Genomic DNA, 26,645 nt, shown 5'->3' on the forward strand with positions numbered 1-26,645 from the left:
TGTAGCTATTCAACATCTAATGGAGTATACCGCTCTTATCTATTAAGTTATCGAGAAATACTCGAAGGAACATTTAAACTCCATAGTTTTGGCTACCAAATGCTGTGTTAGGAACAAATTAAAAATAGCTGTCATTTCCTGGTTCCGAAAAAAGGTTTTCTGAAGGTTTCTCTTGGCTGTGAGGCAAATACCGTAACTGCCAATCCCCTCCCAAATATTCCCTATTGGGAATCCGTCTGACCTATTCCCATTTGGATTAAAAGAACTCCTCTCTGCAATGAGCTGAAACTCGTAACAGTTACCTGCTCACTACGGGTCAGAGAATGAAAGGCAATTAAAAAAAAAAAGGGGAGGGGGCAGCTTACACGTGGGGAAACAATCAATAAGCTGTTGATGAAAAGAGCTATAAAGAGTTTAGAGATTTTAAGACAGGTGAGCGAATAATTAAGTGAAATGGGCTGATTAAAGAGCGGCTTTATATAAAATGCAGAAATATGTATGATACAGTAATTGTCCTTTGCAAGAACAAATCATAGATGTTGATGTATGAAAGACAAACTTAATGGGAATATATCACAATGATAATTTCTCACCTATTAGACTGCGATCAATCGAGATGGAAAAGGTTATTCAAATACGTGACAAGAAATTCATGTTGCACGAATAAAATAAAATCTCTTGTCGAATTGCCATTGCTAAAGAGGCACTTGTTCTGTTGACCAACATGTTTAATATTGTTGTTGTTATTGTCGTCTTCAGTCCAAAGACTGATGTAGTTCTTCATGCTAGTACAACTCACTTCACCTCTTCATAACTACGCAAACATCGATTTGTACCATCTTATTGCATTCAAGCCTTCGTTTCCTTTTACCATTTTCTCCCCTCCCTCCATCCCTGCCCGCTCCGCTCCGCGCCTCCCCTCCCCCTCCAACACACACACACACATACACACACACACACACACACACACACACACACACACACACACACACTCTCTCTCTCTCTCTTTCTTCCATTACAAAGTTGATAACAATATAAAGTAAATGCCTTAGGATGTGCCCTATCAACCGATCCCTTCTTCTGGTCAAATTATGACTACATCCAAGGTTGCTACTTGTCAGAATTTGCCTATCGTCCCCGTTTCACTTCCACACAAGTCTACAAGCGAGACAAATACCTTCAGAAAAGATTTTCTAACACTTAAATTTATATTAGATGTTAACAAATCCCTCTTTATCAGGAATACTTTTCTACTTATTGCTAGTCTTCATTTTATTTAGTCCCTACTTCGGTCATCATCAAGTATTTAGCTGCCAAAATATCAAACATCATTTACTACTTTCAATATCAAATTTCTTAATTTTCTTCCTCAGTATCGCCTGATTTACTTCGATTACATTCCATTACCAACTTTTTATTTTCGTTGATTTTCATCGTATAAACATTTCCAAAGACACTATCCATTCCATTCAACTGCTCTTCAAAGTCTTTGGCGCCTCAGAGAACTACGGTGTCATCAGCAAATCGCACAGTTGTTACTTCTTCGCCCTGGACCATAATCCTCTTTCCAAATTTCTCCTTGATTCCCTTCATAGCTTGTTTAATGTGCAGGTTGAATAATAGCAGAAATAGGCTACAGCCCAGTCTCACCCCCTTCTCAAATATGGCTTCTCTTTCATGCATTTCGACTGCAGTCTGGTCTCTGTATAAGTTTGTTAATAACCTTTCGATTTCCTTATATTATCACATCTACACTGACAATTTCAGACATGTAGTCCAAGCAACATTCTCTAAATCAATAACAGCGTTGCCTTTCTTCGACGTATCTTCTGAGGTAAGTCGTAAGTTCAGTAATGCCTGAACCCTCCTTACATTTCTCTGGAACCCAAACTGATCCTTATGGTCAGCCTCTACCTGTTTTTCCATTCTTCTAAAAAATGGTTCAAATGGCTCTGAGCACTATGGGACTTAACAGCTATGGTCATCAGTCCCCTAGAACTTAGAACTACTTAAACCTAACTAACCTAAGGACAGCACACAACACCCAGTCATCACGAGGCAGAGAAAATCCCTGACCCCGCCGGGAATCGAACCTGGGAACCCGGGCGCGGGAAGCAAGAACGCTGCCGCACGACCACGAGCTGCGGACTTTCCATTCTTCTGTAACTAATTGTGATTAGTTTGCGCTTATAACTTATTTAAATGATAGTTCGGTAGTATTCGCACCTGTCAGCACCTGCTTTCTTTGGAATTAGAGCTGTTACATTCTTCCAGAAGTCTGAGGGTGTTTCGCGTACCAGGTGCAGCAATTTTGTCGTGACCTAGCCTCCTCAGAATCACAGTTATTCTGAGGAAATGTTGCCTAGACCAGGGACCTTGTTCCCACTTATGTATTTCAGTTCTCTGTCAAATTATTATCGCAGTATCAAATCTCCCATCTCCTCTTCACCTACGTCTTCTTATCTTTCTATAATATTGTCCTCAAGTTTCTTCATCTTATATTAACCCTCTACGTAATCCTCCCACCTTACAGCTTTCCCTTCTTTCCTTACTACTGGCTTGCTTCTCAGGTATTGATATTCACACAGTTGCTTCTCTTTCCTCCAATGTTCACTTCAGTTTCCGTTTAGTCATCATCTGTCTCTCTCCTAGTTACGCATGCCTCTACAGTCTTGCAATTGCCCTCTACCAATTCCTAATTATCCGCTTTGCACTTCTTCTCAATCTCATTTTTAAGACTCTTAATTCCTTTTCGTTAGCTTCATTTGTTGTATTTTCTAGTTGCTCCTTTGATGTATAAAATTAAAGATCTCCCGAGTTATCCAAAGGTATCCACCAGGCCTTGTCTTTTTACGTATGTGGTTCTCTGTTGCTTTCCCTATTTCATCTCTCAAATCTACCTAATCATTTTCTGTTGTACATTTTTCCCCTATTGCAGTCAAACGTTGCCTCATACTCTCGGCGAAACTCCCATCAACCTCTGATACCTTCAATTTAACTGAGAGCCATCTCCTTAATTTCGTACTTTTTTTGCTGTTTCTTCAGTTTTATCTGCAGTTCATAACCAGTAAATTATAGTCACAGTCCACATCCGTCACTCTCTTACCATCATATAATCAGTCGAAACATAGCAGAGTCTCCACGTCTCTTCCATGTATACAACCTTCTTTGACGTTTCTTAAACCAAGTGTTAGCACTGAATAAATTAAGCTCTCCTCAGTTCATGTTCTCCTACTATATTTCCTTCTCTTCCGTTTCCTACGATCGACTTCTAATCTCCCATTACAATTATATTTTGCGCTCCCTTATTTACCTGAATTATTTCTTTTAACTCATCACACATTCTTTCAATTACTTCATCTGCGGAGCTAGCTGACAAACTTGTATTACTGTGGTGGGTATTGGCTTAATTTCTATCTTAGCTTCCATAATGCTTTCACTCCTTTGTTCAAAGTAACATACCTACTCACTACGCTTTTTTTAAATTCTCTAACCTACTTATCTGATTAATCTAACATTCCACGCTCCGACTCGAATAATGCCAGTTTTGTTTTTCCCGATGACGACATACCCAAGAAGACTCTATCATTTGAGCATACGGCAGAACTGCCTGCCCCTCAGGAAAAATTACGGCTGTAGTTTCCCTTGCTTTTAACCGTTCACAGTACCACCACAGCAACACCATGTTGGCTGATGTTACAAGGCCGCATCAGTCAATCCTCCAGACTGTCGCCCCTGCAACTACTGAAAAGACTGCTGCCGCTCTTCAGGAACCACACGTGTGTCTGGCCTCTCAACGGATAGCCCTCTGTAGTGGCTGCACCTACGGTACGGCTATTTGCATTGGCGAGGCACGCATACCACCCAGCCTCTGCAAGGTCCATGGTTAATGTGGGCAGTTTAATACTTTGGCTGAAGAGAAAAATGATTATCACATGCTCACTATGGCACGGCATGCGTTAGAAACCTAAAGCAAATTATGAAATACAATTAGAGAGTTTTCAAACGTTTTATTGAAAACGTACAGATAAGATTAAATACACAAATAACAAAAGAAGAGCTACTGAAACAAGATAGAGAAAGGAAATTTATTTTGAGAAATATCATTTATAGCAAGGCCATTGGCCTGATTTTGAGAGCTAATGGTTTTCTACATGATAGTATGGAAGTACAGTAGAAGGGAGAGGCGGAGTGGGAAGAAGAAATGCACAGCTGGTTGATGACCCAAAGACCAACAAAAAGTATTGGTCGATGAAGAAAAAAACTATTGTTAGAGATACCGCATTAGAGGGTTCGTCCACATTTGGAACGCAATACACCAGAATTCGTGGCATAGGTTCGACAACTCCTTGTTAAGTTTCAGGGGCAATATGACACGGCATGTTTACACAGATCACGCAATACCCATTAATTACAGGTTGGCAGATATGTTCCCCTGGGTTCGGATGGCCAATGTATTTTCTCGAGTGCTTCTCAAACGCCTGTAGAACGATTCAGATCTCGTGGCATGGACTGATGCCCAGCTGGAAGATACCATCACCATAGGGGAAGGCTTAACGCATGAAAGGACGAAGATGGCCCACAGCAATGTTCATCTAGCCCGCAGCTGTCATGGTGCCTTGGAATACTACCACAGGTCCGACGAGGCCGAGGTGTATGTCACAGGCACCGTAACTCTGAACATGTACTCCACCACGAAATAGGCTGGTGGGTGCAGAGTTGGCTTGTTACTGTTGTCTCGTTGGAAGGGTGGTGAAACCACGAATAGACACGAAGGTATTGGACGTCTACGCGTCACAGAAAAAAAAACCAAGACAGGCGGCGATCAGTGCACCTTTGACGACAGAGTGCAATGCTGGTGCAGGCATAAGTTTTTGGAGCACACCGTTCAGTTGTTGAACATAGGACTTTGCAGCAGACGACTTCTAAGTGTTCCCATACTGACCCAACGACATCCTCAATTATAACTGCAGTGCGCACGGAATCAAGGAGAATGGAAATCTTTCACCCGCTTGATCAGACGAGTCCATTTCTGGCTACACCTGGAATGGACTCGTCTGATCAAGCAGCTGTATTAACGACACAGGAGACAATCTAGGTAGCCGTCTTAGATTGTTTGCAGATGATGCTGTGTCATTTACCGTCTTGTACAGTCATCAGATGACCAAAACGAATTGCAAAACGATTTAGATAAGATATCTGCATGTTGCGAAAAGTGGCAATTGACTCTGAGTAGAGAAAAGTGTGAAGTTATTCACATGAGTACTAAAAGAAGTCCGCTGAATTTCGATTACGCGATCAGTCACACAAATCTAAAGGCAGTACATTCAACGGTCAAATAGATAATGTTGTGGGTAGAGCAAATCAAAGACTGCGATTCATTGGCAGAACCCTTAGAAGGTTCAACAGGTCTACTTTTAGACAGCTTAAACCACGCTTGTCCGCCCTATTCTGGAGTATTGCTGTGCAGTGTGGGATCCGCATCAGGTGGGACTGGCGGATGACATCGAAAAAGTTCAAGGAAGGGCAGCTCGTTCTGTATTATCGCGAAGTAGTGGGGATAGTGCTACAGACATGATACGTGAATTGGAGTGGCAATCATTAAAACAAAGGAGTTTTTCGTTGCGACGGGATCTTCTCATGAAATTTCCGTCACCAATTTTCTCCTCCTATTGCGAAAACATTCTGTTGGCACCCACCCACCTAGAGTGAAATAATAATCACGATAAAGTAAGAGAAATCATGGCTCACACAGAAAAATTTATGTGCTCGTTTTTCCCGCGCGCCATTCGAGAGTGGAACGGTACAGAGGCAGCCTGAAGGTGGTTCATTGAATCCTGTATGTGTGTGTGTGTGTGTGTGTGTGTGTGTGTGTGTGTGTGCGCGCGCGCTCTATCTTTTCTCATGGAACCTTGTCCTGTGTGTTTGCAGCATCAGAGTCTGCAGACGGACCTTTGGTGCACAACGTACGGGAGTGAGATGCCCGCGTATCTCCAACTCAACTGGCGAGTGCGGAGGCTTCCCGTTTCCCTTCCCACCTGCCGCTTATTCCCGGCGTGTGGAACGTGCCTGCTATCGCAGCAGACGCGGCAGCCCAAATAAAACGAGGCCGGGCCGAATGCCGCGATCGCCGTCAGCAATCACGCTTCCGATGACGTCAGGTAATTACACGGCAGGACGGAAGAGCGCGGACTCTCGCTGTGAGTCAGCCGCGGCCGCCATGACATCAGCTCTCCAATTATTTGTCCGCGAGCGGCCGTGACCGCGCGCCGCCATTACTGCCGAGTGAAAGCAATAGCCATAAACTGAAAGGTCGGCCCGGGCCGGACTGGGATTAATTACACGGCGACAGGCAGCGGCTGCCGGCAGCACCCAGCACCACCCACCACCCACCATCCACCGCCCACCACCATCACCCACCAACCACCACCCACCAACCACCACCCACCAACCACCACCTAACATCCAACACATCGATCTCCTACTGACGCTGCCGCCTTGTTTGGATCCTCTGCTGAGCTCTCCTCTTGTTCATGCCAAAATACTATTCTCGTTACAATAGTGTGACGACCTGAACTAAAATAGGCAAAATGTAAAGCTTATTCTATTCTATGATAGGCTGATCGGTACACCAACCGGTTCCGTGATCGTATATGGAGACAGTCTCGGTTGCAAAGTTTTGGCCGGCCGCGGTGGCCGAGCGGTTCTAGGCGCTTCAGTCCGGAACCGCGCGACTGCTACGGTCTCAGGTTCGAATCCTGCCTCGGGCATGGATGTGTGTGTTGTCCTTAGGTTACTTAGATTTAAGTAGTTCTAAGTTCTAGGGGACTGATGACCTCAGATGCTAAGTCCCATAGTGCTCGGAGCCATTTGAACCATTTTTGCCAAGTCATTTTTATTACAAATAACGCGTTTCGCCCTATTAAGGCTTCCTCAAATTCTCTAAAAGAAAAGTAAAAGCGGGAATGCAATAATACCAAAACAACAAGTTAAGGGGCATGGTTCTAAGCTGCGCTAAATTCTTAAGAATTATTTTAAAATATTTAAAAATCCAAGCTAACACTAACGACTGGCTATCAAATCATTATGTATCACCGGCTGGCAGTACAGTTAGTCAGAACGATGGTAATAAGTCATTTAAAAGAAGAACCGTGGAGCGCTACACTGGCAGCAGAGTTGTTATCTGCACTCTAGTTTACAGGTGGCCGTCTATGAGGCCGTTTGGTCACCTGATATCCGGGTCATTCTATGTACGTGTGGCTGCGCTTCTCCTGGATGTTCTGACTATTTTAAGATATTTTCCCTTACTTTATTAGTCTGTGCCCTTTCCTCCCCTTTATGTTTGCCTTCATACATTTATCCCTGGTCTTTATCCTTTTTATGTCACACATGATCTTCTTCCAATGTATTTCGTTCGTCGGTCCTTTCTTTAAATGGTTTTTTTCCACCGTTCTGACTAACCACTTTACCAGCCGATGATATTCAGTGCTTCGATAGCCTTCCGTGCGTGTTAAAAAGGAAATTAACATTTTCAAAATTCTTTTTAAAAGTTGAGTATACCATCCCCTTTTCCTCGCCATTTTTGTATATTTACTTCCTTGCTTTTCCTTTTCTTTTACACCGAGCGAGGTGGCGCAGTGGTTAGCACACTGGACTCGCATTCAGGAGTAAGACGGTTCAAACCCGCCTCCGGCCATCCTGATTTAGGTTTTCCGTATTTCCCTAAATCGCTTCAGGCAAATGCCGGGATGGTTCCTTCGAAAGGGCAAGACCAAATTCCTTCCCTATCCTTCCCTAATCCGAGCTTGTGCTCCGTCTCTAATGGCCTCGTTGTCGACGGGACGTTAAACACTAATCTCCTCCTCCTCCTTTTCTTTTACAAAATCTGAGGTACCTTAACCAAGCGAGTCGCGTTATTTGTAATAAAAATAACTTTGCCAACCGAGATTGTCTCTGTCTATAACATAGGGGAAATCTGCCGTCTGCTCGTGCTCTGTACTGCTTTAGTAAATAAAAAGATATAGGATCGAAATAAATTAGAAATCCAGCGTATCGTTTGGCGGGACGCCATTGTGGAAGACAGCTCATTGTCAGAGTATGTTGATTCTTTAAAATTACTGGAAAGGCAATATCCAAGCCGCTTCTTATTGATCTGACTACAAATAAAACACTGCCCCGCAAAATATAAGTAATATAACATATTAACGACCTTTTTTTTTTGTCATCAGTCTACTGACTGGTTTGGTGCGGCCCGCCACGAATTCCTTTCCTGTGCTAACCTCTTCATCTCAGAGTAGCACTTGCAACCTACGTCCTCAATTATTTGCTTGACGTATTCCAATATCTGTCTTCCTCTACAGTTTTTGCCCTCTACAGCTCCCTCTAGTACCATGGAAGTCATTCCCTCATGTCTTAGCAGATGTCCTATCATCCTGTCCCTTCTCCTTATCAGTGTTTTCCACATATTCCTTTCCTCTCCGATTCTGCGTAGAACCTCCTCATTCCTTACCTTATCAGTCCACCTAATTTTCAACATTCGTCTATAGCACCACATCTCAAATGCTTCGATTCTCTTCTGTTCCGGTTTTCCCACAGTCCATGTTTCACTACCATACAATGCTGTACTCCAGACGTACATCCTCAGAAATTTCTTCCTCAAATTAAGGCCGGTATTTGATATTAGTAGACTTCTCTTGGCCAGAAATGCCTTTTTTGCCATAGCGAGTCTGCTTTTGACGTCCTCCTTGCTCCGTCAGTCATTGGTTATTTTACTGCCTAGGTAGCAGAATTCCTTAACTTCATTGACTTCGTGACCATCAATCCTGATGTTAAGTTTCTCGCTGTTCTCATTTCTACTACTTCTCATTACCTTCGTCTTTCTCCGATTTACTCTCAAACCATACTGTGTGCTCATTAGACTGTTCATTCCGTTCAGCAGATCATTTAATTCTTCTTCACTTTCACTCAGGATAGCAATGTTATCAGCGAATCGTATCATTGATATCCTTTCACCTTGTATTTTAATTAACGACTATGTGCAAATAAAAGTGTGGAGGCCTGTTGCTAGAGGATTCCCAGTTGGACGTCACAGGGCGTCAAGTGGGACTGTTCCGCAACACGCGTCAGTTGAAGAGACAGGACAAAACACCTGAATATCGGTGGCTCCGTTTGCCACGCTGTCACGAGGGTAGATAGTGGGGAATGGGGTCATGGGCTTTTCTCAGGTGAGAGCAGATTCAGTATGACTAGTGATTCTGGATGTACCCTCATATGGAGAGGGCTGGGAACACGTAATGCATCCAGAAACGTTGTCAAACAGGGTCGTTTTCTTCGTCCAGGTGTTATGGTGAGGGGGGCATAATGCGTCATGGGTATACTGACATCCAAATCTCACCAAATCTCATCGCTCAAGGTTATTGTGACAATGTACTCTCTTTCCAACGTGGGTCTTTTCGTGCGTCCATGCGGTCCTGTCCTTTTTTATGGATAACATTGCGACCGCATCGAACTGCGCAGGTGGGGGAGTTCTTGGAAGGAGAGAATATTCAGCGAATGGACTGGCCTGCCAGTCCACCCATGGGATGTGTTGGGGAGACGTAGTGCAGAGCTTCCACGTACACCGACGACCATTCAACATCTGCCAACCACACTGGTGGACGTATGAAAAGCCCTACCGCAAGAACTCCTTACTAACCTTGTGGCCAGATTGGGAGCAGTTGAACTTTATGACAAACTATACTAAAAACTACGTCGTTCCATGTGTAATGTCCAGGGGACCAACGTAAATCGCGGTTACTTCGGTGGCACTGAATAAAACCGTCATTCTTTTTCGTCTCATTTCTTTCAGTTAGCTTCTGCATTATACTGCAGCAGTTCTTTCTATTTACGGTCCAAATCTCATCGAGCTATGTTACTCGCCAGTGACACACCATGCCTAAGTTCCTTTCGTTCTTAAGTATTGCACGCCAGTTTATATTATCAAAGTCACAGCTTGGATTTCTAAAGTGCTCGGATAGGGAGGAAGCTGTTTACACATACAGCGAGAATATACTTCATTCAGTACTGAATAAATTGAGTATTATTAGTTTTCTATCTTTCAGGGGTGATTGACAGTATAAATAATATTATCTGTTTAATTAGATTAAAAGATTATGGTGTAACAGGGAATTCCATATTATGTTTTATATCATATGTCTTTGGCGGGGAAGAAAGTGTGAAGGTAGGTTCAAAATTGTTCAAATGGCTCTGAGCACTATGGGACATATGAGGTCATCAGTCTCCTAGAACTTAGAACTACTTAAACCTAACTAACCCTAAGGACAACACATACATCCATGCCCGAGGCAGGATTCGAACCTGCGACCGTAGCGGTCTCGCGGTTCCAGACTGTAGCGTCTAGAACCGCTCGGCCACTCTGGCCGGCTGTGAAGGTAGGAAATAGTTCCGTATGAAGCTATCAGTCACTATCCCACTAAGAAATAATTACAAGTGTTGTACCACACCTAGTTGATTTTATTAGCAGTTGATACTTCATTGCAATAAATACCACATCAAGTATAGATTTAGAGACGAGAAGAGTTAACAACATTTTCAAGTCATTAATTAAAAAAAGTCCACTAGACTTTTGAAAGATACATTATATTCTTTTCAGAGCTTGTAATATGTATTGTATCCTCCCCCTCCACCTCCACTCTCCAAACATATGTTAAAACTATGATGACAAGCAGACAGAAAAAGTTGACACTTAAATTCTTGAGATTATAACTTTATAATAAATTCAATTGGAGGGAGCATACCACACAACCGGTCAAGTGCCAAAACAAATATTTATTAGCAATTTCCTACCGTAGGTTCAATTAAATTTATTTATTGCCATGAACTGTAAGCCTGTATCTCGAAAATCTGAACAGGTCGTATACATTCAAAACGCACGAAATTATGGTTACTATCGCAAATATTAATGTAAAAATAAAATGGCCTGTTGAAAATATATTCAAATTGAGACAAGATGAAAAAAAGACGTAGGCGATATAAAAAAGAAGCTGGCATACTTCACTTACACTCCACAATGTCATAGACAATTTCTTGGGGTGACGCACCAAGCCAAGTTCAATTTTCCCGAGTTCAAGAGCGCGAAATTCGAAGGATTTGAAATGGGAACCAAAGAAAGTCCTGCAGACGTGATACTAACTACTGCTTCCCACTATATTTATACCTTAATGAAATCTGTCGTAAATAATAAAAACCAACAGCTCATTTTATGAAATTAGTACTAGAAATAAGAATAATGTACATGATGTTTAAAGACAATTATTTTGGTCCAGGAAGGGGTCAACTACTCAGGAACACATGTTTACAGTACCAAAACATTAGCAAATTTCACTTTTTGTGAATATGTATTACGCAAACGTGAGCTGGTTATTCTTGTTACGAGTCGTTCTACCTCCTTCAGGATAACCGCGCTATGGATTTATGCAAGAAAAAGTGTATCTAATGTAATCAAAGGAAGAGCCGGAATTCCAGCGTACTTACAATAACTATCACTAAAAGCAGAATTGGCGAATAAAACGAAGGAGTTAACTCACTGTTCTCGAACGTAACGCACAGCTTTGTCGCCCAGACCATCAGTTTGGAAAACGCTAGTAGCTAAATGCCTTCAGACATCCCACTGCACAATGTAATGGTCGCCTGGTCGTAGATATTGCTAATTGCTATAACCGCACTATTTCACTCCCATTTACGGAGCTTGTTAGCACTTGATGTTAGGTTGGCGCCATTACAATGCATTGTAGTAATCACTGCTGCTTGCTGGATCGCTGCTGTGTCTCGATGTTGATGCTGGCTCTAAATCTGGTTGTCTAGGGTTAAAAACATGAGGTCCCGTGTTTTTTATGTGCTTTTGATGATAAAGAATGAACGAAACCAACAAATATGTAAACTTCAAATATTTATTTCTCTGGTGGCCATCTTAATTCCACTGTCCACCAAAGACTATGACACAACACAACTTCCTTTACATGTTCTTTGCCTTGTTTATCCACCTCAAACAATAACACACTAACACACTGTACCAAAGTGACATTCCGACTGCTTTTCGACCCTTCTTGCTGCTCGTATTTATAACATTGTCAAAGAACTACAAAAAAGAGATATAGTTTACAAGTCACATGTACATCTGTTATCATAATTTGTGCAGAAAAGTTATTAATTTGCATCGAGTGACATAATTTAACATGTTATTAAAATGACAGACAGATTTGTTGACTTGACAGAATAATTCTTTGTTACAAAAAGTCCGTTTTTTAGAAGTTTGTCAATTGACTTCTCTAATTTGCATAAATAAGTAATTAACATGAATTATTAAGAAATACGTTGGTTTTCGTCTAAAACAGGATTGATTTCGTGAATACTAAGTGAAACCGCTCCTAGTGAACAAATAGGTTTCACTGGGTGATTTTTATTTAAGGAGATCCAAAATACCTAAGTTGTACACTATTTTTCGTACTTCATATTAATTATTTAAGATGAACTCAGTGTTTTTACATGATGACATTTGCTGTATCAGTGATCAAGTGATACTAACTTTTGTGTGGGTTAGTTATTCAGTATAATTTAATGGGTTGACTGTTTATGGAGACATGTTATGCAATCATTGTTAACATACACAATAACTTTTCTATAATCATAAATACTCGTTAAACTGGTTGAATTTGGAGGGTATCGCATACTTCGGTACAGTAAAGCCTTTAATATGTTCCGTTACAACAAGGACTGAGTGACATCGGGTTGTGCATCAGCGAGTCTGATTCATAGTCGCGCTTTTTGTGCGAATCATTGAACGAACAGAATTCACCCGGATCGGAAGCGTTATTGTCTTCGGAAACACACGATTAGCGATTTTATTGCGAAATTAAAAGAGTAACTCGGTAGAAACATCGCTCTGACAGGCCTACTAACACTATCAGGAACTGCAATTTTTTAAAGAATGCAATACGGATTAATCGACTGAGAGCCTTGTCAGCCGTTGCAGAGAAACATCCCTGCAACCCAGGTACAGGATCATAAGCAGATCGATGTATCGTTGTTGATAATTTTGCTGCTAACCAGAAACTTCGAAGGCGTCCGCGAAGGTGCTGCAAACAAAGCCATAAAGTGGATTGTAATGCTACGTAGGAAGTTGGGTTCTTTTTTTTGTTTTACTGGTAAGTCACTCATGAAACTGGAACATATTCGAGTCTCTCTAAACGGTAGCAACATTTTGAAGAAATAGTGTCATAGTCCATACTTGCCTCACCTAAATTCACTCCATTAGATTTGATCGATGGCAATGTAAACAAAAGTAGCTATGAAAACATTGTAGACTCTAGTATGTTCCTCACAGTGTGAGAACATTTTCGAATTAGGTATTTCCCACATCGGCATGTTGGTGCTTTTGCTTGCGAAGCAGTGATTACATTGTAAACGGTTGGAAGGGAAACCGGTGGATTTAATGGCTTAATCTTCAAATAGCTTTCTCTTGATACCTGCGCCACATCAGACATCACTAGAGTGAGCTAGCTAGAGCGTCATTTGTACGCCGGATCAATTTGTTTAAAAGCTCATACATAACCACGCACCAAGCTTCAGTAAAAATGGGGAATACAGTTTTCATAGTATCGGAGATTATTGAAACTAGAGCATAATTTACAAAACAAATCAGGGACATGAGTTAACTGCTTTAAAAGTAATCATAGCTCAAAATCCTAGATCACCTTTCAGTTCTTCAGTTTCTAAGAAAACTGTTTCGAGCAAAGTCTGATGAAAGTCATCTACAATACGAAAAGTAATGGTATCATCTCTCTAATAGTTGTGATGACATTAATATTAAAATAATCGCATTGTGTTCGCCACAGTTTCATAAGAAGTCACAGATACAATGAAGTTTTTCGTTCAGACAGCCTTAAATATATCATGCTAGTGTCAAGGCATTTCCCAAAATCGTGGATAAAATGACAATAGTGATCTACTCAATAATTTTGTTACTCTCAGCACTTTCAACAATATCTGAGAAAGTTATGAATGAATAGCAATAAAATTTATAAACAAGGTAAGAAAAACGGGGTTCAGTGATGTACAGACTTCAAAAATAACTCTCAAATGAATAATCCTCTGCTTGGAAAACTACAGAACAGAGCAAATAAACTAGAAATTGTTATTGTTAATAACACACTGACTGGGCCAGAGCTCTTGATTGCATGATCGATGATATTCTGACAAAAAAGTTAGATACTGCCAGGTTCACGGTTTTAGTTTACCCACATAAAAGAATGTAATACAAATAACCCCATGTCCATCAAAGAGAAGTTTTTGTTCTCCAACAGATTTCAGGTATACAGTTCCTACGTCATCAATGTGTCTCACAATTTGGCTGGAAACCTGTCAGGAATTGTAACGATGGTTACGAGCGCAAATTCGAACTTATTGTTTTCTTGAAGCGCCAATAATTTGGAGCAATCATGTGTGATTTATCATAGGGTAATATTTTGGGTTCCTTGTTGTTTCTAATACGTTAATTCGCAATTTCAACGTCTCAAGTTGCAATTTCTGTTCTTAACGAAGCCAAGCACGGGAATAAAAAGGTAGTATGATTCCACTTATTGCTAGTGCAGCTCATGAATATCGACGTATTTTTAAGACAAAGGGATTATCATTAAATTTCGAGAAGGCTTAGTACACACAGGCTACTGCTCATCGTTTCCATAAATTAAGGAAAGCACAGATTATACAACTATAATCCACTCTAACAATAAAAATGTAAGAAACAGTAGCGTTTCGGGTTTGGAGCTACCCATGACCGACAACAGAATCATAAAATTCATTCCCTAAAATTAAAACTGAAGAAACTGATTTATTCTGTACCTTTCCATCGACTATTTAGTTACAGAATCTGTATGGAGGAATTCTGACTTACAGAGGTAACATTTTCAGAACACAGAAGCGCGTTAAAATAATTATAATGGGTGTTGGTCATAAAAGTCCTAAAGAGATACTTTTTTAAGAGTCGGTATTTTGTCAGTAACAATATATTCCCTTTATCGATGAACAGCTCAAGGTATTCTTATAAAACAAAGAACCAGATAGGTTTCTACAAAGTTTTAGAGAGTTTAACAGTTGTAAAAAAAAGGAGTGAGAGACTTGGATGCACAGGTACTTAATCTATGAGAATATATAAATGTATTGTGGATAATATAGTAAAATTTAAGAATAAAATGTACAAATTTCTGGTGGCTCCTCAGGAGTATCTTTATTGGAACCCTTGTTTACTTATTGCTGAATGTAGTAAGTCATATTAGAATCTCGATATAGCATTTCGAGGTGTGATATAATATTTTTAGCTGTTGCTCGGTGGTTAACTGAGTGTGTGCCTGACTACAAATCCTAATCCCAGGCTGCAATCTTCAGCTGGTTCCAAAAGTTTTTCTGTCACTTATCGCTTTCTTCGCCTTTCTTATTATTTGTTAATGTGAGAAATGTGATACTGCATCACACTTCAGAGTCCACGTTAAGCTTAGATGCCTTTGTAACCAGGTGGCTAAGATAGTTCAGAATTCTGGAGAAGGCAAGGCCTTCTTCAGTGGAACGATGCCTAGCAGAGCACTGCGGTTTTCAAAACAGCCTTAGGGTTGAGGGTAGCTTACCTTTCTTCATTTTATCCCACGGCTTTAAAACATTCTATCGCGCTGCATTAAAATAAAATGTAATTACCTTCCTTTTTTCGCACCCAAGAGACCCCTTGCCAGTTGACGTTCGTGGAGTCACAATACCTGCCCTATTCACATCCTTCGCCTCTCATAATGCATCATGGTGTAAATGGTCTGAAGATGGTCATCCTGACTGAAACCGCAACCGTTGCAAATAAATATTTTAATGCGATCTAGATTGTATTTAATCCATTCTTAAAGAATTCTTAATAAATGAAATTTTTTTATCGAGTCCGCAATCATTGCAAATATTCAGTGGCTAAAACAGTGTAGATTGCTTAATGTATGCCCTTACTTATAACGTCGTTCCGGCTGCAGCCATCATCAAATCAAAACTGAGAACTGGTAAAACAAGGTTCGGAGCCACCATCAATGAAATCCTTTACCCCGACTAAGCACAGCCATAAGTTTCATTGATACTTACACTGAACTTTGTTTTACTAGTTCTCAGTTTTGATCTGATGCTGGCAGTAGCCGGTACGACGTAATATAATTTGCGATGTAGATGGTTTTATAGACAAAAATGTAAATTCAATCTGGAACTTGTTCCATAATGATAGAGAGAGCTGTTTGTGCAGTAATTATCAAAGTTTCTTACGTGCGTGACAGTAATGTGAATGTACCGGCATTATGCAGTTAAAATCTCCAATGTTTTAAAAACGTAAAATTCTTATACAAACGGAATTCTATCGCTCTTTTTTTTATATTTTATTTGACTACTGGTTTAGATCAATAATTACGAACATAAAGTCTACGTATGTTGATAAATAGTACAGAAACCAAATTTCTGTAGCCAAAAATAGCAGCATCTGATACAGAGAAACGAAACTGGAAGACACAATTTCACGCGTTTCGTGCGGTGGGGACAGTGCGTAAGTATAGTATATACAGACAAAGACAGCCGAGACAGGCCACCTCAGAATATATCCAGAACGAGTAAATAAATTATACTGCGAATTTTGTAAAATTATAGTGAACAATGTGGAAATATTTCTGACGTATGCAAGTAATTTTAAACGTTTATAGTTGCCGAATTATGACAGAACTGAAAGCTATTTTCGGAGCATAAGGCGTGTGGCATTTGTCAAATAGTAACAAGATAACAGCCCAAACCACTGTCCCTCCGTCAACAGAAGAGGTCCTGTGGTACGAAATGTAACCCTACACGTGACAGAGACTTGGTTCGTGTGTTTATTATACCTGTCATATCGAGTACTCAAAATGTTGGCCTCAAGTACTGATATGTGTCGCAAAGCGATTCTGGACAGATAATGCTGCGTGTTGGATTTCATCTGCACTTATCACAATACAGGCCCATGATACACGCTGTTTTATGTCTTCGGGAGGCACTGAGCTTTCCTTATAGAGTACCTGTTTTATTTTCTCCACAGATACAAGTCCATTGTTGCCAAGTCTGGTGAGCATGCAGACCGATCCAACCATTCCCAGACGTTCTGTTAAGGTCAGTAATAATCTATGCGGTATAGCCGAGACGTCCGTCATGTTGATTGCCTTGTGTCTAGTGGGATGTCTCCCAACAGCTGCAGCAGCATGTTTGCTAGTAACTGTAGATGTTTGTGTCTATTTACAGATTCATCAATAAAACAGGGAGCAAAGATGCGATTCTTGGAAAACCACACCGAACGTTGACGGGCAAAATAGTTGTTTATCCACTTGAGTCACGCAGCCTAGATTTTCACAACACCAGTGCTGCATATTGTGAAAACCGATTTGCCACGATTTGGTAACGGTGATTTATCCGTAAACATATTCTTGCATAGAAACTCAGGATAACTTTTCAGCTTTAGTCGTCACTGCCGTCAAGCTGTTGATGGGGTGAATAAGGAGGCGATGAAGCGCGTTCGAATGCAGTGTTCGCAGTCACTTATTTGGCTGATAAGATTCGTACATTCAGCTGCTTCGCAGTGTGCTCTGGATTGTGTGCAAATGCTGCTAAAATCTTGTGTCTTCGTCTGAGAAATCTACAATTAAACACCTCGAAAATATCGCTGACCTCAAGCGCTTGAGTGAATGTATGGTTGCCAATTCAAGTTCTGATCGATCCATACACCCAGAAATTTCGAACATTGAGTTTTACGTATTTTTTCTTACAATTCGTTTCCGATTCCATCTTCGTAACCATCATCAGAGCTAATGATTACAGCAGCGACAAGCAGGCGAGTAATCAAAAAGTAATCAATTTCAGTAAAGTAACACGTGATCATGACATTTATTTTTATAATCTAATTCGATTAAAAGGACACAACTCTCCGGATGGACTCGCTTCGCTCAAATGTTAGTTATATTTTTCTCTTCAGGCGCTATTCTTTTAAGACAGCATCTCAGTTAAATGTCTGCTTATGTTTAGAGTAATAAAGCAGACGTTTTTGTGGTCACGTGTCCTGAAGACGGATGGTGATTTGCATCGCTGACGTCTTGCCACTCTTTGATCAGTTTTGACGTATGTCATCGATATCTTCTGACACTCTCCCCAAAGCCACAGAAAAAGCAAATAATTCCATGAAAAACGGTGCCATAATTAGGCAGCTTTAAACGATAACAGTTATCAGTGTATATCATACACGGTCCGGTCACATTAATGTAACCATTGCCTACGTTCGACGTCAACGTGAAATAACCACTCTCAGACGGCAGGTGGCAGCAAAACCAGTGGAGGCTATATAAAGCGAGTACAGGGGATCTGAAAACAGTGCATTCCTTGTAATTCGGAAACGGATCGATTAATCCGACGTCCAAATAGGCACTTCTTTAGCTTTCGGACCAAGGGTGGAAGCATGTCCGAAACGGCTAAGTTTTAAACTGTTCGTGTGCCACCAAAATATACCGTACATGGCAAAATGGTGCTATCCAGAATCGGCGCCGGGCCATAGATGACAGAAGTGAGCGACGACTTCGGATATGTTTACGGGTGAAGTGGTGTGCAACTGCTGAGCAACTGCCATCCCAGATCAACCAACAGACTACCAATAGTGTCTCTTCAACGAACGTTCAGCGAACGCTGCTGCGTATGGGCTTCCGCAGCAGGCGATAAAAGCTGGAATTTGCACGCCAATACCGCAACTGGATGTCCATCAAGTAGTGGGAGGTGGCCTTTTCAGATGAAACACGTTTCATGTTTCAGCAGACAGATGGCCGTTGGCTTGTACGGCCCTGCAACAGTCATCGGAATGAGCCAATGAGCCAGACTGGAAATTGGGGCGTTATGGTCTGGGAAATGTTTTCGTGGCATTTCCTGGGTGATCTCATCATTCTGGAAGGCGCAATGGGTCAACACAAGTATGGATCTGTCCTTGGGGACCATGTCTACTCCTACATGCAGTTTGTTTTCTCTTCGATACGGTAGTTGGGGTTGGTGTTGGGTTGGATTGTTTGGGGAAGGAGACCAGACAGCGAGGTCATCGGTCTCAGTGGATTAGGGAAGGACGGGGAAGGAAGTCGGCCGTGCCCTTTGAGACGAACCGTCCCGGCATTTGTCTGGAGCGATTTAGGGAAATCACGGAAAACCTAAATCAGAATCGCCGGACGCGGGATTGAACCGTCGTCCTCCCGAATGCGAGTCCAGTGTCTAACCACTGCGCCACCTCGCTCGGTGATACGGTAGTACCTACCAGCAGAACAATGCACATGTCAAACGTCTGGCAGTGTTCGCGCGTTGTTTGAGGAGCACCGGGATGAGTCTGCCGTACTTCCCTGGCCACCAAAGCCCCAGATTTAGACCCAATCCAGAATCTGTGGGACCACGTTAACCGGGCTGTTCGCGAAAGGGATCCTCGACCGACAGACCTAGCGCAGCTGGCGATGCCAATGGAGTCGGCAAGGCTCCTCATGTCTGTCGGTATCTTTCGAAAGATTGCACACTGTCTTCAAGCACGTCCGCGCTGCAAAAGATGGTTATTCAGGCTTTTGAAAGATGGTCACATCAATGTGACTGTACCATGAAAATTCGTTGCAATGCCCGCTATAGCTTAGTGAAAAATAAATCTCGATATACACTGCCTGACAAACTGGAGCACCCAAAGGACAGGGTCGGATTTTTTATGTAGCTTCGTACACTTGCATACCAGTGACGAGTAACGAAATGATTAGACTTGCAATTCCCTACGACCAGCAGAACGGCCAACAGAGTGTTGTTCGAGTTTAGTGTTGTTAACAGGCCTAGTAGGGTATGTAGGTGGTTTGACAGCGTCAGATGTTGAGTGAAGGACACAGAGATGTCACGTATCCAAGAGAGACAGCGTTACCAGCACTTGACGGGGTTGGACAGGAACCTCTTTGTGGGCCTCCATTTGATGGTCTGGTCGAATCGTGCGTTCTGGGGCATTCGGATGTGAATATGGCCCAATGGGGAACTGTATCGAACTTGAGGGCAGGCATTCTCGTCGTCAAGATTCTGGTCGACCACGTATCATCAAGGCAAAGAAGGGTCACCGTATTGTGAGCCGAGAAATCGTAACCCCTTCATATCTTGGGCTACCACCTGAGAACAAGTAATGCGCTCCCTGTAACTTTCTGTGATGTCCCGCACCATTGATGAGAGCCTAGTACCAGCCGCACTAGGAAATCATTGTTCCATACGTAGGCTGCCGTTAACACCACAACACACATATCTGCTTTTGGAGGGAAGCATGAGCTGCTGATGAATGGCGTTGCATTGTGTTCAGCGATGAATTGCAGTTCTGCTGTACCTGGGATGACCATCGCCGGCGAGCGTGGCAGCGACCTGGGTGGAGGTCCATACTCCAATGTTGAGGAGAGTCCTGCCGTATTGATATTGGAAGCTATCAGGAACGGCTTCAGGTCACGGATGGCAGTGACAGGAAACCTGACGGCACAAAGGCGCGTCACAGACATCGTGCGTCCGCTTGCGTTGCCTGTCTTGCGACTGTATCGTGGTGCCAACAGGACACTGCTTGCCCACACGTGACACGTGCCCCTTCCAACAGTGTGCCTGTTGAGGTACTCACATGGCCAGCAACATCCCCAGATCTGTCTCCTACAGAACATGTGCGGCACCACCTCTGACGATAACTCCGGTCCCAGTGCCATTATCCCAGATATCGAAGGGGAGTTCAACAGTTGTGAGCCAGCTTTCCTCAGGAGAGCGTACAACGGCGTTATGAGATATTTCCCAACGAATCAGTGCATGCATTCAGGTCAGAACGTGGCCAACGTAACAGTGATAAGTAGGTTCTTTGTAAATGCGACTCGATATTATAGTAACATCACATACCCTCTTCAGCTGTGAGATTTCATATTGTTTCCTTCTCCCGCCCTTAGTGTTCCACTCTTTTTGTTGCATACTTATGGCTGTTGTAATCATTAGATTTGATGATGGCTGCAAGGCCGAAACTGCTAAACAATTGTAAAAAAAAAATGTAAAACTGAATGTCCGAAATTTCTAGGTGTATGCTTCGATCACAACTTGAATTGGCAATCATACATCTGCATCTACATCTACATCCATACTCCGCAAGCCACCTGACGGTGTGTGGCGGAGGATACTTTGAGTATCTCTAGCGGTTCTCCCTTCTATTCCAGTCTCGTCTTGTTCGTGGAAAGAAAGATTGTCGATATGCCTCTGTATGGGCTCTAATCTCTCTGATTTTATCCTCATCGTCTGTTCGAGAGGTATACGTAGGAGAGAGCAATATACTGCTTGATTCCTCGGTGAAGGTATGTTCTCGAAACTTTTACAAAAGCTCGTACCGAGCTACTGAGCGTCTCTCTTGCAGAGTCTTCCACTGGAGTTTATTTATCATCTCCGTAACGCTTTCGCGATTACTAAATTATCCTGTAACGAAGCGCGCTGCTCTCCGTTGGATCTTCTCTATCTCTTCTATCAAGCCTATCTGGTACAGATCCCACACCGGTGAGCAGTATTCAAGCAGTGGGCGAACAAGTGTACTGTAACCTACTTCGTTTGTTTTCGGATTGCATTTCCTTAGGATTCTTCCAATGAATCTCAGATTGGCATCTGCTTTACCGACGATTAATTTTATATGGCCATTCCATTTTAAATCACTCCCAATGGCTACTCCCAGATAATTCATGGAATTAACTGCTTCCAGTTGCTGACCTGCTATATTGTAGCTAAATGATAAAAGATGTTTCTTTCTATGCATTTGCAGCACATTACACTTGTCTACATTGAGATTCAATTGCCATTCCCTGCACCATGCGTCAATTCGTTGCAGATCCTCCTGCATTTCAGTACAAATTTGCATTGTTAAAATCTCTCGATATACTACAGCATCATCCGCAAAAAGCCTCAGTGAACTTCCGATGTTATCCACAAGGTCATTTATGTATATTGTGAATAGCAACGGTCCTACGACACTCCCCTGCGGCACACCTGAAATTACTCTTACTTCGGAAGACCTCTCCATTGAGAATCACATGCTGCGTTCTGTTATCTAGGAACTCATCAATCCAATCACACAATAGGTCTGATAATCCATATTCTCTTACTTTGTTCATTAAACGATTGTGGGGAACTGTATCGAACGCCTTGCGGAAGTCAAGAAACACGGCATCTACCTGGGAACCCGTGTCTATGGCCCTCTGAATCTCGTGGACGAATAGCGCAAGCTGAGTTTCACACGATCGTCTTATTCGAAACCAATGCTGATTCCTACAGAGTAGATATCTAGTCTCCAGAAAAGTCATTATACTCTAACATAATACGTGTTCCAAAATTCTACAACTGATCGACGTTAGAGATATAGGTCTATAGTTCTGCACATCTGTTCGACGTCCCTTCTTGAAAACGGGGATGACCCGTGGCCTTTTCCAATCCTTTGGAACGCTACGCTCTTCTCGAGACCTACGGTACACCGCTGCAAGAAGGGGGGCAAGTTCCTTCGCTTACTCTGTGTAAAATCTAACTGGTATCCCATCAGGTCCAGCGACCTTTCCTCTTTTGAGCGATTTTAATTGTTTCTCTATCCCTCTGTCGTCTATTTCGATACCTACCATTTCGTCATCTGTGCGACAATCTAGAGAAGGAACTACAGTGCAGTCTTCCTCTGTGAAACAGCTTTGCGAAAAGACACTTAGTATTTCGGCCTTTAGTCTGTCATCCTCTGTTTCAGTACCATTTTTTTTGTCACAGAGAGTATACACAAATCTGAGATATCGAAGGGCAGTTACAACAGTAGTGAGCCAGCTTTCCTCAGGAGAGCATGCAACGGCTTTATGATACATTTCCCAACGAATCAGTGCATGAATTCAGGCTAGAACGTGGGAAATGTCACCGTGATAAGTGGGTTCTTTGTAAATGCGACTCGATATTATAGCTGCGAAATTTCATAACGTTACCTTCTCCCGTCCTCTGTGTTCCACTCATTCTGTTGCATACTTGTGGCTGTTGTAATCATTAGATTTGATGATGGCTGAAAAGCCGAAACTGCAAAACAATTGCAATAATAAAAATGTAAAACTGCATGTCCGAAAATTCCAAGTGTATGCATCGATCAGAACTTGAATTGGCCATCACACATCTACTCAAACACTCGAACACACAGTCCCCAAGGCACTGCGAGGCTGCTTGAATATACGAATGTTATCAGCCAAAGGAGAGTTCCGCGAATACTGAAGTTAAACGCACTTCATCGCTTATTACTCGCTCCATCAACAGATTTATGGTAGTTACTCAAAATCGGGTACTACCTGTTCTACAATACTGGGCATTAAAATTGCTACACCAAGAAGAAATGGAGGTGATAAACGGGTATTCATTGGACAAATATATTATACTAGAACTGACATATGATTACGTTTTCACGCAGTTTAGCTGCATAGATCCTGAGAAATCAGTACCCAGAACAATCACCTCTGGCCGTAATAACGGCCTTGATACCCCTGCGTATTGAGTCAAACAGAGCTTGGATGGCGTGTACAGGTACAGCTGTCCATGCAGCTTCAATACGGTACCAAAGTTCATCAAGAGTAGTGACTGGCGTATTGTGACGAGCCAGTTGCTCGGCCACAATTGACCAGATGTTTGCAATTGGGGAGAGATCTGGAGAGTGTGCTGGCCAGGGCACCAGTCGAACATTTTCTGTATCCAGAAAGGGCCGTACAGGACCTGCAACATGCGGTCGTGCATTATCCCGCTGAAATGTAGGGTTTCGCAGGGCAGGGATCGAATGAAGGGCAGAGCCACGGGTCGTAACACATCTGAAACGTAACGTCCACTGTTCAAAGTGCCGTCAAAGCGAACAAGAGGTGACCGAGACGTGTAACCAATGGCACCCCATACCATCACGCCGGCTGATACGCCAGTATGGCGATGACGAAGATACGCTTTCAATGTGCGTTCACCGCGATGTCGCCAAACACGGATGCGACCATCATGATGCTGTAAACAGAACCTGGATTCATCCGAAAAAATGACGTTTTGCCATTCGTGCATCCAGGTTCGTCGTCGAGTACACCATCGGAAGCGCTCCTGTCTGTGATGCAGCGTCATCCGAAAAAATGACGTTTTGCCATTCGTGCATCCAGGTTCGTCGTCGAGTACACCATCGCAAGCGCTCTTGTCTGTGATGCAGCAATGTCGCTATAGGATAAACCGCAATCGCGATAGGCTACAATCCGACCTTTATCAAAGTCTGAAACGTGATGGTACGCATTTCTCCTCCTTACACGAGGCATCACAACAACGTTTCACCAGGCAACGCCGGTCAACTGCTGTTTGTGTATGAGAAATCAGTTGGAAACTTTCCTCATGTCAGCACGTTGTAGATGTCGCCACCGGCGCGAACCTTGTGTGAATGCTCTGAAAAGCTAATCATCTGCATATCACACCATTTTCTTGCTGTCGGTTAAATTTCGCGTCTGTAGCACGTTATCTTCCTGGTGTAGCAATTTTAATGGCCAGTCGTGTAGTTGCTCTGAGCGTATCCTGTTGTAGTTGCCTCACCTTGCACATTGGATTCATACTTTATTCAGCAACGTCCGGAGAATTCGGGGCACAACGTCAGAACGTTGATGTCTAACTGAAGGAGTGCACACGAAAAGGGATAGCTACTGCATGGTAATACAAGAGGAGCAGCACCGTGCGGCCCATCCGCCCGCAGACGGCAGCGCAACGAGAGGCGGCCAGCGCCATCGCTGCCAGGCGATGGCCGTCACGACAGGCGCCGCACTTTGGAGTGGACGCCGCTTAAGCCCGGACTTCTCGTTCGCTACTCGAAGGCGTCAGTGGGCGGCGACAGCTCGAGTGGAGTCCACACGTCGAGATGCCTCTAAGTATTGTTTTCCCCAGAGGTGGGGACGGCCTCGCCCCTTGACACCGGCCTTGCCGACAGCCGCAGCAATCGAGCTGTCACCGGACTCGGCGCAAGCAGCCAGCGAGCCACTGCGCGCGCCGTTCGCTTCCCTCTGCTGCGGCCTTCTCAGGTTCCCCATTTCCAAATAAAATATTTTTCCAAGCAAACTCGCTATCTAGGGTCGGACACTGGCGTTACCAAAGTTATGACTATGGGGAAACCGGAAAAGAAGAGAATCGAGGCGGTTGGCGTGTGTTTTTTCGGGAGGATGCTGAAAATTAAGTAAACTGATAAATAAGAAAGCCACAGAATTGGCGAGGAGAGGAACGTGCGGAAGGGAAGGACACGATGATAGGAAACGTGTTAAGATATCGAAAAAAAATTTACATGATTCTAGATTGAGCAGCAGAAGCGAAAATATGTAGGGGTAGGCAGAATGGCTTATATCCAGGTAGTAATCGAGGGCGTTGCGTATAAGTGCTGGTCTGAAATGAAGAGGCTGCCATTGAAGAGAATTTCGTGGAGGACCGCATGAAAGCAGTGTGAAGACTTGATCTAGGATTTGCTGCCGGATCCTGAAATCAACAAGATCCGATATTTCGGCGATCCACCTGCCCGCCATCGTCAGCAGAGCCATCCTGCTGAGGCTGCTGCCCAGTATTGCTGAAAACTGATGCCGAGGCTGCAAAGCGTCGTCCTGCAGCGTGTGTCGGGAAAATAGATCAAATATTTCAAATGGCTCTAAGCACTATGGGACTTAACATCTGAGGTCATCAGTCCCCTTGACTTGGAACTACTTAAACCTAACTAGCCTAAGGATATCTCACACATCAATGCCCGAGGCAGGATTCGAACCTGTGACCGTAGCAGCAGCAGCGGTTCCGGATTGAAGCGCCTAGAACCACTCGGCCACAGCGGACATCCGAAAATAGATCGAATAAATCCGTAAAGAATAATTTATTGTAAATAAAAGCACATATCATTAGTGAGCCGTGGTAAAAGTTGCTGTTTTGAAGAGCGCGCCGCAGCGCGTAGTGTGAAGCAGTCGGCATCCGTTTCTGGCGGTGGCGCCGCTGTGGCAATCGCAGCCTTGGTGTCTCCCTCTGGTGGGAAAGGGTAAAGGTTGCCTGTTCACGTGCATTTAAAGGGAGCTTTGAGCTCGCCAGTCAGTCAGTCTCTCGTCCCCAGCTTGCTAGTCTGTCTCTCGTCATTTGTTAGCCAGTTAGTGTCTGTCTGTCGTTCGGAGTGCTAGTATGTCTCTCGTTCGGATCAACCTTGAAGGCCGGCAAAATGAGTCTTCCCACTCTGCCAGTAAGATAACTCAGCGAGTGGTCGCCCGGTCGGGGCTTAGTTCCTGCATCTGAGTCTGCGCGTTAGGCCGCCAGTCTGCTCGAGTTTGCTCAGGCAATGGTCATTGGCGGTTGGATCGATCGGTTGGTCGGTTGCGCACTGAGACACAAGATGACTTGTTGGTCTTGAGCGTCGGCGCATGCGAGGTCGCCACGAGAGTCCAGTGGGCCTCGGCGTATAGTGAGGGGTAGTGGCTTCGCGGTCGACACGAGAGCAACAGGACTCAACCCACGACATCAGTCTGGCCGGTGCGAACTGCGAC

The sequence above is a fragment of the Schistocerca cancellata genome, chromosome 1 (assembly GCF_023864275.1).
Source record: "Schistocerca cancellata isolate TAMUIC-IGC-003103 chromosome 1, iqSchCanc2.1, whole genome shotgun sequence".
NCBI classification, from domain to species: domain Eukaryota; kingdom Metazoa; phylum Arthropoda; class Insecta; order Orthoptera; family Acrididae; genus Schistocerca; species Schistocerca cancellata.